This window comes from Caretta caretta, chromosome 2 (assembly GCF_965140235.1).
Source record: "Caretta caretta isolate rCarCar2 chromosome 2, rCarCar1.hap1, whole genome shotgun sequence".
NCBI classification, from domain to species: domain Eukaryota; kingdom Metazoa; phylum Chordata; order Testudines; family Cheloniidae; genus Caretta; species Caretta caretta.
The window spans coordinates 212,781,386-212,797,652 of record NC_134207.1 but is presented as its reverse complement, the minus strand read 5'-3'; the positions used below and the strand labels follow the sequence as shown (position 1 = coordinate 212,797,652).

The 16,267-nt window shown below is 40.9% G+C and overlaps 1 protein-coding gene and 1 long non-coding RNA gene across 20 annotated transcripts in view; one reads left to right on the top strand and one right to left on the bottom strand.

Moving 5' to 3' along the window:
* HDAC9 (histone deacetylase 9) overlaps positions 1 to 16,267 on the top strand; it is a 704,322-nt gene that overhangs the window by 497,493 nt on the left and 190,562 nt on the right. The gene's annotated exons all lie outside the window — the stretch shown is intronic.
* LOC142071184 (uncharacterized) lies at positions 9,370 to 12,901 on the bottom strand. The gene is made up of 3 exons (XR_012667224.1): positions 12,520 to 12,901; positions 10,543 to 10,619; positions 9,370 to 9,806 (listed from the first exon to the last, which is right to left on the bottom strand). It is a non-coding gene; the product is annotated as an uncharacterized LOC142071184 (long non-coding RNA).

Here is a 16,267-nt window from a genome sequence, read left to right as displayed (position 1 = left end):
ATCCATCTCTAATGAAGGAGGGTTCCTGTGCGGCTGAAGAGTTAATTGTCAGGTAGCAATAGATGAAAGCCAAACAGTCTGTAGGATGGTCTGCTACAATGGCTGTTATCTCATTTTCTTCCATGGATTAATTTTCCCTCTTTAACTTTAATGAGATAAAAGTCTAAGGGTAGGAGGTGGCTCTGGAGTGTTCAAAGGGCAAGAAGTGGTCAAGAGCTGGTTTATCTCAAACTTTGATTAGCCTATTTGATAAGTGATACTAAGCACCCTGATTGGTGACTGATTGGGAAACTTGGCCTCCCCCAGCTGGATAGTGAACATGTAAACTCTCTCCTTTAGTTAGTATCTACCTTGGATAGGGGCAAGAGTGATTTATTTCCTGGCCAGGTCCTGGAGTGTATCTACTTTGATTGGCTCCCTTGATCTTGACATCAGTCATTTGGTTTTCAGAGAGAGGGGAACACAGAAGATAATGAAAGCTACATTAGAGAGGGTCTTACAGTTTTTGTAAATGGTATTTTATCTTCAAAGGCAAGTATCTTTCAACAGTAAAGGAGAATTTATTTCCTATTTAAAGAATGTTAGCATGAAATACATTACTATTTTTTCCTTTGCTTTTACAACTTTTCTGCAGATTTTTCCGTCACTAGAACTGTAGTTAGTCTTGTTTAAAAGAGGAAAAAAGTGGCATGAAGTACCGCCCTCAAATACTGAATAAGACACGTTATGGTACTTTCCATACAGGTGCCCACAGGCAGCAGCTTGATGCAGAAGCTACCAGTCTAGCTTCTCCCAGAGTGTGTAGCCTAGGTTAAGTCTACACTAGGAATGAAAGACGAAACGAGGAGCGTGTAAGGGGCCTAGGAAAATAAGAGCAGAGATGAAGACAAGACAATTTGCAAGTCACACACATTACTGACTCTTAGTGTGTAACTTTCATACAAGAATTCATGGCAGTAAAAACCTTAACAGTTAAATAAAACTAAACTATACCCCAGATTTGGGCTTTGGCAAATATCACCAACATAGCGAACCTCCCCAGGACGGCTCTATGCCAGCCCCTTCTTGACTTTCAGAGTAAGGGACAAACCTGGGGTGTACTGAGGAAGAGAATAGCTGCACACTGCTATTCTCAGCAGGACAGCCCACAGAGCACAACTGTAGCCACAGTGTAAGTTAAAGCAGCCCAATGAGCATACAGGGACCAAGACAGGTGACTTATACAATGGAGAACTGGGAGCATGTTATCTTCCCCAGATTACTATAAAATGCACAAACTCCTAAAAAACTGAAATGCACTTTAACATTATTAATTCTAACCCAACAGAACTTCACTTAAATATGTCCTGTCAAACTCTTGGAAAATCCTTCAGCTGTTCTCCAAAATTAGCAAAAGTAATTCACGCTAGCTCCAGAGTGAAATACTTTCCTGCTTTCTCTTTGTTAAGCCACCCACCTGCTGATCTCCCTTGCTCAAAACCAAAAAACTGACACTTACCTATATCCTCCAAGACAAACAATTTCAAATATGCCTCCACTGAGTCAAAAAACCCACCAGTTGCACTTTCTGAAAGTAATGGACTTAAACTCTATAGTTAACTGAAGTGTTCCATACTTTTCTCATTTCCGTTTTATTAGTGATTAAGTACAGTTCAATGTATTTTAAAAGTGAAGGACTTACAATCAAGACATTACTATATAATTGTAACTTGATATGTCAAGGGTAAATAGTACAACACCAGAGTTACAAACTGACTGGTTAACCATACACCTCATTTGGGACCAGAAGTACACAATCAGGCAGCAGCAGAGACAAAACAAAATAAAAAAAGCAAATACAGTACAGTACTGTGTTAAATGTAAACTACTAAAAACATAAAAGGGAAAGCTTAAAAAAGATTTGGCAAGGTAAGGAATGTGTTTTTGTGCTTGTTTCTTTTAAATTAACATGGTTAAAAGCAGCATTTTTCTTCTGCATGGTAAAGTTTCAAAGCTGTATTTAGTCAATGTTCAGTTGTAAACTTTTGAAAGAACAATCATAAAATTTTGTTCAGAGTTATGAACAATCTCCATTCCCAAGGAGTAACACTGAGGTTCTACTCTAGCTACAATATCTAAATTTGGATAAAATAGTTTCAAAACATTTCTCATTAGTGCCCTTTTATTCATCAGTATCTTTCCAGGCAGTGGGCGTAGTAGGAATTAATATGCTGACTAAATCTTGCAAGGAGATATTGATAACCAGGAGTCAAAGCATTTGCATTTCTAAGTGGAATACAACCCTCTGTCTGGAAGAACTAATCACGGAGATGTTGCCTGCATAGTCAGGATATTCCTAATATAATCATATTTTCACTGGAGAGGAATTATGTAACTAGTTAGGACACACTATATAGCAAAAAAATAAAACATCTCCCAAACAACCACCCCCAGCAAAGTACATGTCCTCTTCTGAGAGGATTCTTTTCCAGTCCTGAATGAGGATTGTCGTGATCCAAAAGAGATCACTGTTACAATAGAACAATTTCCCCCAAAGCACTGTACTGATCATGCCAGGTACTGAGCACTCCATACAAAGTACTGAAATAGCTCATCTTCTATTGAGGTGAATGAGAATGAAGGAGCTCAGCATCTCTCAAGATCAGACTCGAATTGGCCATCAAAGCAAAACTAATATTCTGTACCCTGTACTTCTGCTTACAGTGATGAAGCTGGGGAGGTGTGTAAATTCACAGACAGGCAGAGAAGGGAGGCACGCGTGAGCAGGCAACACCAGTGAATGAACACAAAGCTACCAAAAATCTTACACAAAAGTGAGGTGAACAAGCTACTTCCAGGATCCTTTAACTTGTGGCCATAACAATTCTATAGCCAGTAAGCAAAGCTTTGTCAACACTGCAAGGTCAGTCTTTATGTTAAAAAAAACCAACAACACTGCTCTTGGACAGTGTCTCCAATGTATTAGAGAGAGAGTATTCTTCACCATAACGTATGTATGGCTTTTGGGGTTCCAGCTTTCCCCCCCTTGTGTACACAGTTAGTGTGGTCAATCCAAGGAAAATCTGACCATTCATTGAAGTCTGTGATTCCCTTGTATCCCTGCTGTGGTATCCTAGAACAGTGATTCAATAGATAATCCATATACAAAATTCCTTGTTGGCTTTATTGGCTTCCTCTTTAAAACAAACCAACTCCGGTATAGTATAGGAGCTGGTAATCTGTGGGATAACCACCTTTCCTGAGAGTTCAATCTCAATTTAGTGACTAACGATCCAGAATTTTAATGTCACCAGTTGAGGATTTGCAGTGGCACCAACAGCAGAAAACACGCTGGCAGCAAGAGTGGCACAGCTGGGAGTATCAGCATGAAGCAGATGGGATGGAGATAGAACCCCTACACTGTGCCTTGAATGCAACCAGATTTTGTGCGCAACATTGTAAAGGACTACTTCTTATTCTCTAAGTACCGTGAACAGTGTTCAGTCAGTGTTTGCCAGCACAATCCAAAAAGAAGGATCTCCTTCCTCAGACATGCTCCACCAAACTGCAATTCCATTTTCGAGGTTCTTTTTACTTGTTGTAAGTCCCCATCAGCAGACATGCAGAAGAGCCACTGGACAAAGAAATGAAAAAATACTATGTGTATGCAAGTATATAAAATTAGAAGAGAGCTATAGCTGTGCATAAAATCCTTCATAAGAGTAAGTGCATTAATGTATTGGCAGATACTAGTGTATGTTTGATGATAAATCATGACTTGGTTTCTCTCTTCTCCCTTTCCCCTCCCCCTCCCAACAAAATGACTAAAAGCTTTCCCTCATTCCACCACCCTTTTAAAAAAAAAAAAAAAAAGTTAAAAGAGCCTTTTAAAAATTCCTCATTCTTAATGCTCTGAAATGCATGGGTTCATAAAATTAAATTACAATATTTTATCTGTTTGGGATCAGTACTGTTTCCTCCTTTGCCTCGTGTTTACTTTCCTGCAGTAGCTGACATCAAAATGTTTTCTGGAATGCTGGGACTAAATAAGTTATGCTTAACTCAATATCTAATGCAAATAGCCCTGGGGAAGCTTCAGCAACACAATCATAAAAGCTACAGTTTCTTTTAATAGCTTGCCACACTTTGCTGATATAGTATTTCTCTAATCACCAATCTTTACGTGCCTTCCTGACCTTGGAGCTCTCTGCCCAAATGACTTTGTGGTATCAAAGGCCTGTGTCATTGGAAGAGTGAATGGCTTTCATTTTTCCTCCTGAAACTTCCGGTTCCTGGCATCTGCAAAGAATTATTCCAAGTACTGCTTTGCTGCCTTGCGGCCAGTGCCCTATAGTGGCCTGACTGATGGAAGTGACTTTTCCCAAAAAGGTTATTGTGGTCAGCAATAGGTGGAAGCTGCAGTCAGCATGGAATCAGATCTGCTTTCTCAGCTGATTCTGTTTGACTATTAATTGTCACAGTGTCATTATGTTTGTGGTAGTTTAATTACCATCTCTTTTTAGCAGACTTCAAATAAACCAGCTCTTTACCATGTTATATAGGTTTGCTATATCAGAACAGGGACTTTGAAAAAAGCCAGCCGCAGATTCAGAAAGCATCACGTTGCAATGAACAAGACTATTCAATTCAGTTGCATCTGAAGAAGTGTTTTTTTACCCACGAAAGCTTATGCCCAAATAAATCTGTTAGTCTTTAAGGTGCCCCTGGACTCCTCATTGTTTTTGTGGATACAGACTAATACTTACAGCCATTCAATGTCTATGTTTGAAGATTTGTGTAGCACTTGTTGAAGTGAGGCAGAGGGGCTATTCTTCAGAACACTTTACATAGTACGTGGAGGCCAATAATTCATACATGGATGTGCAGTGACATTTATTAAAATGTGCACTGACTTTTCAGGTAGATGGTTACAGAAGGGACAAGCCCTTGAATTTAAAGAAAAAGAAAAGCCCTTGAATACTCTCTCTATTCAGGAAGTCAAATGTTTCTCACTCATAGTTGAAAATCAAACAAGTAATTCTGGGAACCCTGCACATCAGCACTGGGTTAAAGGATGATTTCCAAGTCACATGAGATAGACAGACCGGTTGGATTCAGATTCTCAGCAATGGGACCTACATTGAATATTGCAGTCAGACCCATAATAAGCGAACAATCTAACTTCTCTTCCACCACTCCCCTTGCTCCTCAGTTCCATCTCGCTGTGTTTTTTAACTCTGTTATATGATTAGCCCTATCTAGAGAACCCCAGATAATTCTTGTGGGAGGGCCAACAAATTGTGAGAAATGCACCACTTTTTTTTTTTTTTTGGTGGTGGGTTCAACAATAAAAAGATCCCTTTTTCATTATTTTATTATTTGTATTACAATAGCACGTAGAGACCCCAACTGAGGTCAGGAGCCCACTTTGTTACACACTGAACAATTGCACAGTAAAAGACATTCCATGCCTTGACAAATTTACAGTCTAAATTGACAGCACAGATGAAGGGGAAACAAAGGCACAGAGAAGTTAAATGATATGCCCAGGGTCACACAGCTGGTCAGTGACAGCTGCAAACAGAACCCAGGTTTTAGGATTCCCAATCTAGTGCTCTGTTCACTGGGCCACCCGCCCCAGGAATATTTTATTTAAATTCTCAGACTCAAGTCTAGACACAAAACAAACAAAAATGGACTCCAATCTGAATCCTCCCCTGCCCTGCAAAGAAGCACCAGGGCTTTGAACCATTCACCCAAGTAAACATTTCCTCGGCATCTCTCTACCACCTTTCTTTGGAGCACAGCAGCTCCTTTTATTAAGAATGAGATCCACCTGCTTCTCTCCTTGTCTGCATCCTGGCACTCAGTGGTGCCTTCTCCCTTTCCATAACCAGAGGAAAGGAGGTAGCCACTGTGCCTGGTTATTTCCTGCAGGTTGTTTCCTTCGCACCCACCTCCCACCATTGTCATTAAAAAAAAACATGCAGATTTTGATCCCAGAGGCCTCCTCGTCCACTCCTTTAGATCCCCAATGGACCTGTATACCACATACACACAAAACCAGCTGACAGGTGATAACTTTCTAAGGGCCATTATCCCAATGACACTGGCATTAGCGTCATGGAAAACAGATAAGGCGTAAAACTGAAGAGCCAGCTACCACGGTATGTGATCTTGGGATTGGAGTCCTCATGGCCTAACGCCAGTGCAGAGATGCATGATCAGTTGCAGAATGACTGAGTTCCCAAATAAACAATACATTGCAGTGAATGTTCACCATAGCCTGGATTCCAAACCTGTATGGACAGAGATCATCACTAAGATCCAGAGAGCCTCATCCATTGATACAATAGTAGAGGCACCCATTTCTGAATAATCACACTCTAACTTTGGGCAGAATTGATTAATACTGTATGTGCTGGTCAGATGCTGGTAACAGACCCCATGGCAATCAGGCTGATCCTTTTTTGTTCCCTTAATTTTCGTGGGCAAGTGTCCAGTGACTGCAATCACAGGTGAAGGTCTGAGCTTGGCATCCTAGATACACACCATGAGTCCTTGTCCTCCTGACTACCTGGTTTGAGTTCCCTTATCCCATCACACTATCCACAGTGATTCCTTAGCCTGCTTGGCTATCTGTCCCAGCACTCAGGACTTCAGATATGGGCATGGTGGCTTCTCAGGACACTCAGCACTAGGTACTCTTCAGTCCACTATGAGGCATTAGCCAGTCTGCTGGTACCAATAAAACCAGCTCTTCACTTTCACAGGCAGAACATCCAAGTACAATACAAATACCATAGAATACAATAATGCCCAGTCTAGCCATCACTGTTTGAATCTCTGGTTTCAGCCCAGGGACTGCAGCATGCCAGTAGTTATACAGGTACATTTTTATTAGGAAACATATAGTCCAGGTGAAATTATTGAACAGCTAAATCCTAAATACAGAACAGGAAAATCAAAAAGGGATTAAGAAATATAATGGAACAATGCCAATAAACAGGTAAACATCTGTTGGGAGGAATAAGCAAGCACAACCCTGTTTTTCAGCATCTCAGGATTTACTTTTTATGATTTTTTTTAAATGTTCTGCATAAACTATATGATTTAGTTTTGCAAAAAGAAAAGGAGGACTTGTGGCATCTTAGAGACTAACAAATTTATTTGAGCATAAGCTTTCATGAGCTACAGCTCACTTCATCGGATGATTTAGTTTGTCACTGGTCCCAAATAAAGAACACTTGGGGACAACTGTAACATAACCCTGAGTGAACACAGGGCCAACATAATTAGGACTAAAGACATGAGATGCGAGGGGAAATAGTCTGCATAATTTCACTTGGTAAACACCCCCATGGAAAGTGGCATGTAGGAAATCTGCATACTAACAAACCTGTCACAAATCAAGGACAACTAAATAGAACAATTAGAATTAACATTTTGCTTTGACTGGTTTTTAAGGCTCTTTTCACTTTTACTATATGCAGTTAAAATTGTGGTTTTTCACTTAAGGCAACATTCTCTATTACATTTTTCCTCTAACTTTGTTTGGGCTTTAGAAATACTCTCTCTTTTCTTTTCTGGGATTTGTTTTGAAGAATAGCTAGTGAAGGCCAAATTCTGCACTTCCTTATCCTAATGTAAATCCAGGGTAACTCTAGTGGCTTCAGTGGAATTAATCTAGATTTACACCAGCGTACATGATAACACAATTTGGCCTCAAAACCAAATCACAATGATGAATTATGTTTTGTGAATCTTAATTTTAGTAGCCAGTTGAGTTAGGTGACTTCCTTCATTGACTATAGCACTGTTTTCTTCTCTAAGGTAACTAGGTAACAAAAGCAACCTAATTTCATGAAATATAAAGGCCTATGTTTTCAAAAGTGACCAGTGATTTTAAAAAAATCAGTCCCTTCCCTCCACCCCCAAAAGCTAGATTGGGGAAAGGTGTGCGTGTTTGTATATTTTAAAATATTTTTAAAAAATATATTTGTTCCTTCTTCTCTAGTTTGTTCCTTTTCAGCTTCTCTAATAGTTGCCAATTCTTGTGATTTTAATGAAAGTTTTGTGATATGTGAGGATTTACTAAAGTCCCACCTTTCTGAGAAGCCTGATTATGTGAGAAACTCAGCTTCCATTTACATAAAAAGTAAGTTTCTTTTCCCCATGGTGTTAGAAGTCTGAAAATGTGACCCAAATGCACACTAAAGACTCAAAAAACAGAAGGCAAATAAAAAGAAATCCAAATATATTAATTTTAAAACAGCTCTTGATTTTTAAACTAATCTCATTATTTTGCCCCCCCCCCCCCTTTTAATGTTTGGAGTTGGCAATACTGCTCTCACTGGTTCACTTCAACCCCTAGTCTTTTTTTAAGTCTTGTCCTAAGTGGAATATGCATCGACTAATGTTTAATAGAGTCAAACATGTTATGTTTGTGTGAAATCAAAGTTCAAACAAGTTCACCCATCCTTACCATGCAACATAATAAATATTATGATTATTTCTGAAATGTACTCTGCCTTCCTTGGTCCAAGATCAGTTGGAGAGTCGAGAAATTGGAAACTACACTTTATTTTGCAGTCTGTAATATAGTATGTGCTGACACAGCACTATTTTCCAATTTTTTTTATCCTCTACTTTTTCGTAGATCAGCAAGTATAGATTTCCCCCCTCTCCCCCAATCAATTAACCCCCTCTGGTAGTGTTTTATTTTCTCTTCATATTAAATACAGTGAAACCTGAGGCTTCTACTTGTAACAGACAATCCTGGTCTTTAGTGAACATTTTAAACTCTCCCCAAGGTTTCCAGTACAATTTTGTTCTCACTTCAGTTAAACATCCACTCTACCCCTCAACTGATACTTGCTGGTGGTTGGTTACAAGTGAGAAAAAAAAAGGGGGGGGGGTTGTTCTTTCTTGATTCATAATGATGTATAGAGAAGGTCTGGAAAGCTTTCAGTTTTATTTTCTTAAGGGTCTTTTTCTCCCCTGTATATTTATATTAGGAAAAAAATCAGGTCTTGTGTCCTGGAAGACTTTATGACGACTGAAGAACTAGTGAAGTGATGACATCACAAAAGCCAAGGAGGTGAAAGCTGAGCTCTTGAGAGGGGAAGGGATTTTGAGTCAGACTGTTTAAAATTCTGCTTGTGGGGGGGGGGGGGAGGATTGTGTGTGTTTTTGTTTTTATTAACCCCCTGTTAAACTCCAATGACTAATATTTTGGAGAAAGGAAGTCTGTCAAGGATTCCAATCCCACTATAAGTAGGGCATGAGAACTAACAATATGCATCTCTGAAACCCGCAAAAAGTCCTCCAACCAATCAAGGTAAGACCAGATATTGACATCTCTGATATTTCTAAGGTTAAACATCCATGTTAAAAAAAAAACAAAACAACAGCCCTTCTTTATTATTCACAGAAAACAATTGCGTACAGATGATGGCAGCCCTAAAGGCTGGCTGAGTTTGTGCTCCAGTTGCAGTGACCTATATGGCCCATGGCCAGGGCACAGGATTGCTGAGCTGTAAAAATGTGTTGACCACACTTATCTCTCTCCAGAATGCCCTCTGAGCAGAGGGCTCCTACTCAGGAGATGCAGTCCTGGCATAGCAGTCTTCTGCACAGGACAGAAGAGAATCTGTGCTAGGGGGCTTATGCTTCCCTTAAGGCAACAATGAATCTGGTCCTTTGTGTGTTCATATGTATGGTGGCAGTATATTGAACAAAGAGTTCCCAGCATTTCCTTCATACAATGGGGCTTGAGACTTCTCCCGTTTGTACCACAAGAAATCTTGAAGCCAGTGGAGTTCCACCTGTATAAAAGCAATGAAGTAAAAGTAGAATCAGGCCATGTATGTTATCAGAGCACATGGCCTATTGCTGAATTTAGTCCATACACTGTACTTTCTGCACAGAATGAGGGCCAAATATTTTTATTTTTAAAAAAATGGTGCTCATTGTTAAAACATATTTATAATACCAAAAATGAATTAACTGAGCAGAAACAAAAATGAAAGGACTTTAGGTTATGATCAGGGATGAAGTGATTCAGATAAAATAACCCATTCATACTGGTTTGACAGGGTTTTTGGAGAGCATTGAGAATACAAGCTTCCTACAACTATGAACGGGTGGACAAGAGGCTTTTGTAGATGGTTAGCGAACCAGATTCTTATCTGAATTTTTTAAATGCTGCTGGGGTTATGTGGCAATATTATTTATGTGCTAGTACATGTAGAGCCTTGTATATGCATCTTAAATATGTATTTTCTTCTAGTTTGAATTGAATGTAAAATATGGGGATACATTAGTTTCTAGTAGAGTTCACTTTTGTGCATCTCTGCATATCTTGTTTCTGGTATGGAAAGCATCAAAATACTGAGAGAGATCCTTGTGCTATATATAGCCTGAGAAGGTACCAGAAATCTTGTTCAACTTTTTTTTATTCATGAGATTTCCACTCTGTTTTGTTTTTTACCTCCAGAGTGTTGAAATAGTTATGAGAAGGTTGAGTCAGGAATCCAACCATAGACGAAGTACCATATTTACCCGAGTGTGTGGTGTGTTCAGTTTCCGTAAAGCTGGTATTCTGGTAAAGATGACAAGTCAAATACTTGCAGCTACACCTATGGGGAAAAGTCAGGTCTTACACAGAGCAGGAAGCAAAAACAGCCCCCAGGTGGCTTTGGAGCCATCTTACCACAGTATCTCTCTGTCACTCCCAGACACCACTTTCCACTGTGGCTTTCCTCTTCATTTCTGTCTGCCTTCAGCCTAGTGACTGTCTTAGTCCCACTCTTTCCTGCTGCCTCCTTTTTTCACACAGTCAGGGCCACACACCTGTTTCCTCCATTTCTACCAAGTATTGCCTCTCTTGGGTTAAGGTACCAGAGATTCCTATTCTTTACTTCTCCCACAAGCCTGACTCCTTCACATCCATCATGTCAGGGCCCCAATCTTGTTCTGTCCCTCCTTTTGTGAATGTGGTATTTACTTATTTTTAAATTATGTGTAGTTTGCTATACATATATTTTAAATGGTTAATTCCTGAGGTTTTCTTTAAAATGATGGAAATTTGCAGTTTTGTATTTGTTTTTTTTTTTTTTTTACAATGGGATTCCTGGGGTTTTGCAGTTTTATATGTGGTATTTCAAATGATAGGACAACTAAAAAATGTAACCTTAAGATCTACATTATTAAAGGCTCCTGGCGGGTTTCCACTTGTATGTAGTTTTGCACTGACAAGTCACTTGTGTGAAGAATATTTGTGCACTCTTGCTTGTGAATGTATTTGTGCACATAAATAAGCACATAACCTATTTTTGCAAGATTTCTAAGTGCAAATAGGATTTTGGGTTTATTTTTTGTTTTTTTTTTTAAATAAACCTTCTTGTTCAGGAGTGTCTGCATCTAGAACTTTCTTCTGGAAAGACAAAGATAGGGCTCAGCTGTGAAATTTGGATCCAAGTCCTGGATTGTAACCTGACTCCAAACTTCTAACAGTTGTTCAAAGTTTGGAGTTGTTCAGATCCGGGATTTTGGCTCAGGTCCACAAAGGGGCCTGTGTAAGAAAAGATAATAATTCCTTGCTCTTACAAAGCGCTTTTCATCAGTAGATCTGAAAATCACCTTACAAAGTCTCATTCTTCCCATTTTATGGGAAAGAAAATGGAGGCATGGGCCAGTGAAGTGACTTCAGTATCACAGCATGTCAGCAGCAGAGCAGAGAACAGACCCCATGTCTTCTGAGTCCCAGTCTGGTGCTCTCTCTTGCAATCAATAATGTCTCCCCTACTCAATAACACAGATTTCTCAGCTGATTTAAATCTGTAACTTGTTCCATTCCTACTTACAGGAAACACAACTAGGCAAGAACATAAAAATCTCAAAAAGGAGATGGACAGGACAAGTTTCCTGCTCTTCTCTCTCTGAATCCAAAGCAAAAAAAAAAAGAAGTTGTCAGTCACTTATTAGAAAAATACAGTCTTCTAGTCACCCGTCCTTCCCTGGGAAACCTGGGCATAAAGTTCCTCCTATTCAGAGAGCCTGGAGAGGAAAGGACTCTTCTCCTTACTAAATACAGGTGCACCACACCAAGGTCCCTAGCAGTAGGAGTGGAAAGAGCCACCCCCCCCAAGGTGCTCCCTACATTGCCCAGGCTGGCTGGGGGAGTGCGTGCCCTGAACTCCACAGCCGGGGCGCGGGACACCCCCAAGGCGGAGACGAAGATTAGCACCACGTAAGCTCTGCCCTGGTGCTGGTAAAACTCGCCAGGACAGGGTGGCTGGAGAGAGCCCAGCCCGGCAGCAGGGATTAGGCCCGGCTCCCCCATGCACACCCTTTGCACCGGGCTCGCCCTCCCTGGGCGCCCGAGCACGAACTGGCTAGACATCGCTCCCTGAGCTGGTCCCACTCCACCCCGCTGCCCGCAGGAGCCTAGCCCGGCTGCTCAGTGGCGGCCTTGCCACCCCCCCGTCCTACTTCCTTCCGCGCGTCCCCCGGTCACACCGGAGCGCGTCGACCTGCCTCCGCCGGCCGCTCAGGGGTCCGGGCCGAACCGAAACCGGTGCTGCAGTTCCGCCTTCCGCCGCCAGATGCTGCTCTTGGCAGCCTGAGCTGGGGGGCGGCCGGCGGCAGAGGCTTCGCGTGCTGCGGGGCGCGCGGCCGGTGCCCAGCGTGGGCCAGCTGCCGCTAGCAGCCTCCTTGCTCCCGTGCGCTGAGGAGGCGCGGGGTGGCGGAGAAGATCCTCCCGTCACCAGCACCCCCCGCCTGCGCCGCTCCAGGCGCAGTGTGCAGGGGGGAGGCAGCCGGAAGCGGGGCTGTAGGGCAGACAGAGGGAGGGCGCAGAGCAGAGATCAGGAACAGCCTTCAGGGCTGGGGGAAGGTGCCTAGCCTCGCCTGCAGCAGGGGAGGCAGGGTCATCATCAGCCCTCAGAAGTGAGAGGAGGAGGGCCCCACCCTGTGCATGTATTTATTTTTGTGCATTTCCAGGTGGTTTCTGGAAATCCGAGCGCACAAAAAGGGGCAGTTTCCACAGGATTAAAACTATGTTTATGCCTTTCACATGAGTTTTGAACTTGCAGGGCTGGCAATGCTGACGCCATCGCATTTTTAAAAGGGCTAACATGATGACTGGACATTACCCATGTTACGGCTCTGAGCACCATGTGCTAGAGCAGTGGCTTTCAACTTAGTCTGTGCACCCCCAAGGGTCCACGGAACAATGTTTCAGATTTCCAAAGGGGTCCCTGCCTCCATTTGAAGGTCCCGCAAATGGAAAAGGGTTGAAAACAACTGTGTTAGAAGCACATCAGTAGAAGGTGCTGTAGATGATTATAAAGCATAAGCAAAGGCATAAGCACCCTGTTTCACCTGCTTGACTTATGACAACAATTCATTTACACGGATTTCAATCTTAGGAAATTCGAATTTTGAACATTTTATAGGGATAGAAATAAAAAAGGTTTCCCTGAAAACCAATGAAGAAATAATCCTGTGCAAAACCTGAAAAGTAGTTTTCAGAATAAAATAATTATATCAGAAAACAAACAAAATATTGCAAAGAGAAATTTGAGCTCATTGTTGTGTTATTTCTAAATGGACAAGGGTAGGTATTCAAATCTGTAGACTAAAACTATCATGATAAATTGAACAGATAAAACAGTACAGAAACTACATAACTGTTTAGAAAAGGGGCAAGTAGACTGGTAGGGTTCCACGTGAAGAAACAACAACCTTCCAGTATGAATGCACCTATTTTTTACTAGGCACAGAACAAAATAATCAACGGAGCAGAAGAAATTACTGCAGGTGGTACTAAACCTTATATCAGCTTTACAGCGAACAGAAGGAACCCCTGATCTCATCTTGAAAATTATAACTTCCTGACAACAACAAAATTGACTTACCTTGCTAAACATCAGGTAGCAACTCTCAGACCCATTGGAAACAAAGGAAATAACTCTCATTAAATTCCATAGTCTATACAAAGCATTAGGTTGATGGATATGAATCACATTTGTATATAACTTTCCTAGGAAAAAAATACATAAGCCCCTACAGGGAGCACTCACATCAAGTCTAAACTGAGATTGATTCCCTACAAGCAACACTTATTATGGTAATACTGGAAGAACAACAAGAATTTAACTTACATACCTCCAAAAGACCCATCTCCTTTTTAGAGACGGCTTTGAAAATCCTCCTCAAAATAATTACTAAGGGGCTGATCCAATGTCAAGAGAATTTAATGGATATCTTTTCACTGCCTTGAATAGTTGTTGGATCAGGCCCTAATTGCCTAACTCCTCTAATGAACTAATCTCATGCACCTGGAACAAACAGGCTTCATGCAGGGAGGACAAGGCTCAGATAACCTAAGAAATGTTCCAGATATATTCACACAAATCACTAACTACAGATGTGCAGACAGTTCTCTTGTCCTATCACTGGACACATGGACATATGTTCGCAGTGCTACGGCACAGGGAATCCAAGGATGAATTCATAGTATTGAGCTAAGCATCATCCTTCCAAATCCAGGTGCACTTTCTGGGAAACCAGATAAGGGTGTTAATTAACCCTGCTACTCTATACATTAGCAATTAAACCCCTAACCAGTGTGATACAGCATTATTCACAGATAAGGGCATAAATATATAGGAGGGGGAATTTCTGAATGCACTGCTATTTATCAAAAAATCAAAGAGCTCAGTGGCTGTGCTCTTTAACTTAATTCTGCAATTCAGCCTAAATCTCTGGCTCAAAACTAATCAAACCTAAAACAGAAGCAATGATGATAAGAGGACATCCGCTTGGTATCTAAAACCTTGATTCTTAAAGTAAAAGGGGCTTTGTGATATCTTGAAAGAATAATCCACCCCAAAATGAATTCCCATTATACAAATTACTACAAGTTATTTTAACAAATTTTAGAAGATATAGCAGTGGCTATTAAAATAAATATCCTACCACGATTCCTCTTTTCTAAACTGGTTATGTCAAATAGGGTTGTTGCAATTTCTAGATACTTGTATAGGTTTATGTGGGGACAGACTTTGGCAGGATAAGAAACCCAGGAATTAGCTCCTCTCTCGGTCTTCAGCAAATTTTATCAGAAACTCTTGCTAAAATATCTGAAAAACAAGTTGTTAGATACAATACACTCAGCTTAATACACGTGTTAAAATCAGTCCTTCTGGCTACAGTTGAAAACAGTACCCTTTATAGATACCATGTAGATCAAACACAAATATAGAGTGCAGTGAGGTCAAAAGTACTGTAACTATTTAAAAGCACATAAAAAATATTGGATGTCCAATGTCCCTCTCCTCTTGAATTCACATATCCAGGTTCTCAGACTTTGCTCCTGCTTTCTTCCAGGAAACCACAGCTAGATATGAACAGAATAAACTCACTTAGATCGACTCTGCCTGTGTCCTCCACAGATAGAATGTTTCCTGTTTATGCTGCCATTGCACAACTATTCCTTCCCTTCGATGACCACTTCACACAGCTATGGCTACAAAAGACACATTCAATCTGGTGTACAACATATATCTTCACAAACACATTATGCAACTTCAGCAGATGTGTTAAAACAACATACTATTAAGCATTTTTGGCAAGGGGGATTCTTTTTTATGTCTGGTACCTGTGATATGTTCATGAAGGAGTTGGGTGCAGTGATTTCTTGAGCTATTACCAAGTAACTCTGGGAATTTATAACACCCTATGCCACCACCACTGAAAGAAGAAAAGAAGGGAAAAAATAGTTCATGACCTGAAACCAAGCAACTTTCGGTAAAAGCTCTTTTTATTTATTTGCATTTTCTTTCTATGTTGAGTCATTTTATGGCAATAAAACTAGGCAGTTTATCCTCTCTATGACTCAACATCATCTCACTGAAGTGGTGACTCTGGGTATTAATGTGGGTGAGGGGGCTTTCATGTCTTTTAACTGTTGGTTCCCATTTCATCTCATGTTGAATACTCCTCTTTTGAGCATCTGTCCCTTGGAAAAGCTTTAATTCCCTCTCCCACAGGACCACTACTTACATTTCACAGGATCTTGGATTAATTCTATAGCTAGCTAGGGGAAATAGTGTACTCCCGCCTGCTTTTGTGTACAAACTGAACTCTGCTTCCACTCTCTGAACATTGAAAAATACCTTCCATGGCAGGCCAGGCCTTTGGCAAACTGAACTTGCTATTGCACCCAGGTCTGCAGCAGTACTAAATGAGCCAATGCATTGATTATATGTTGCTTAGTTCC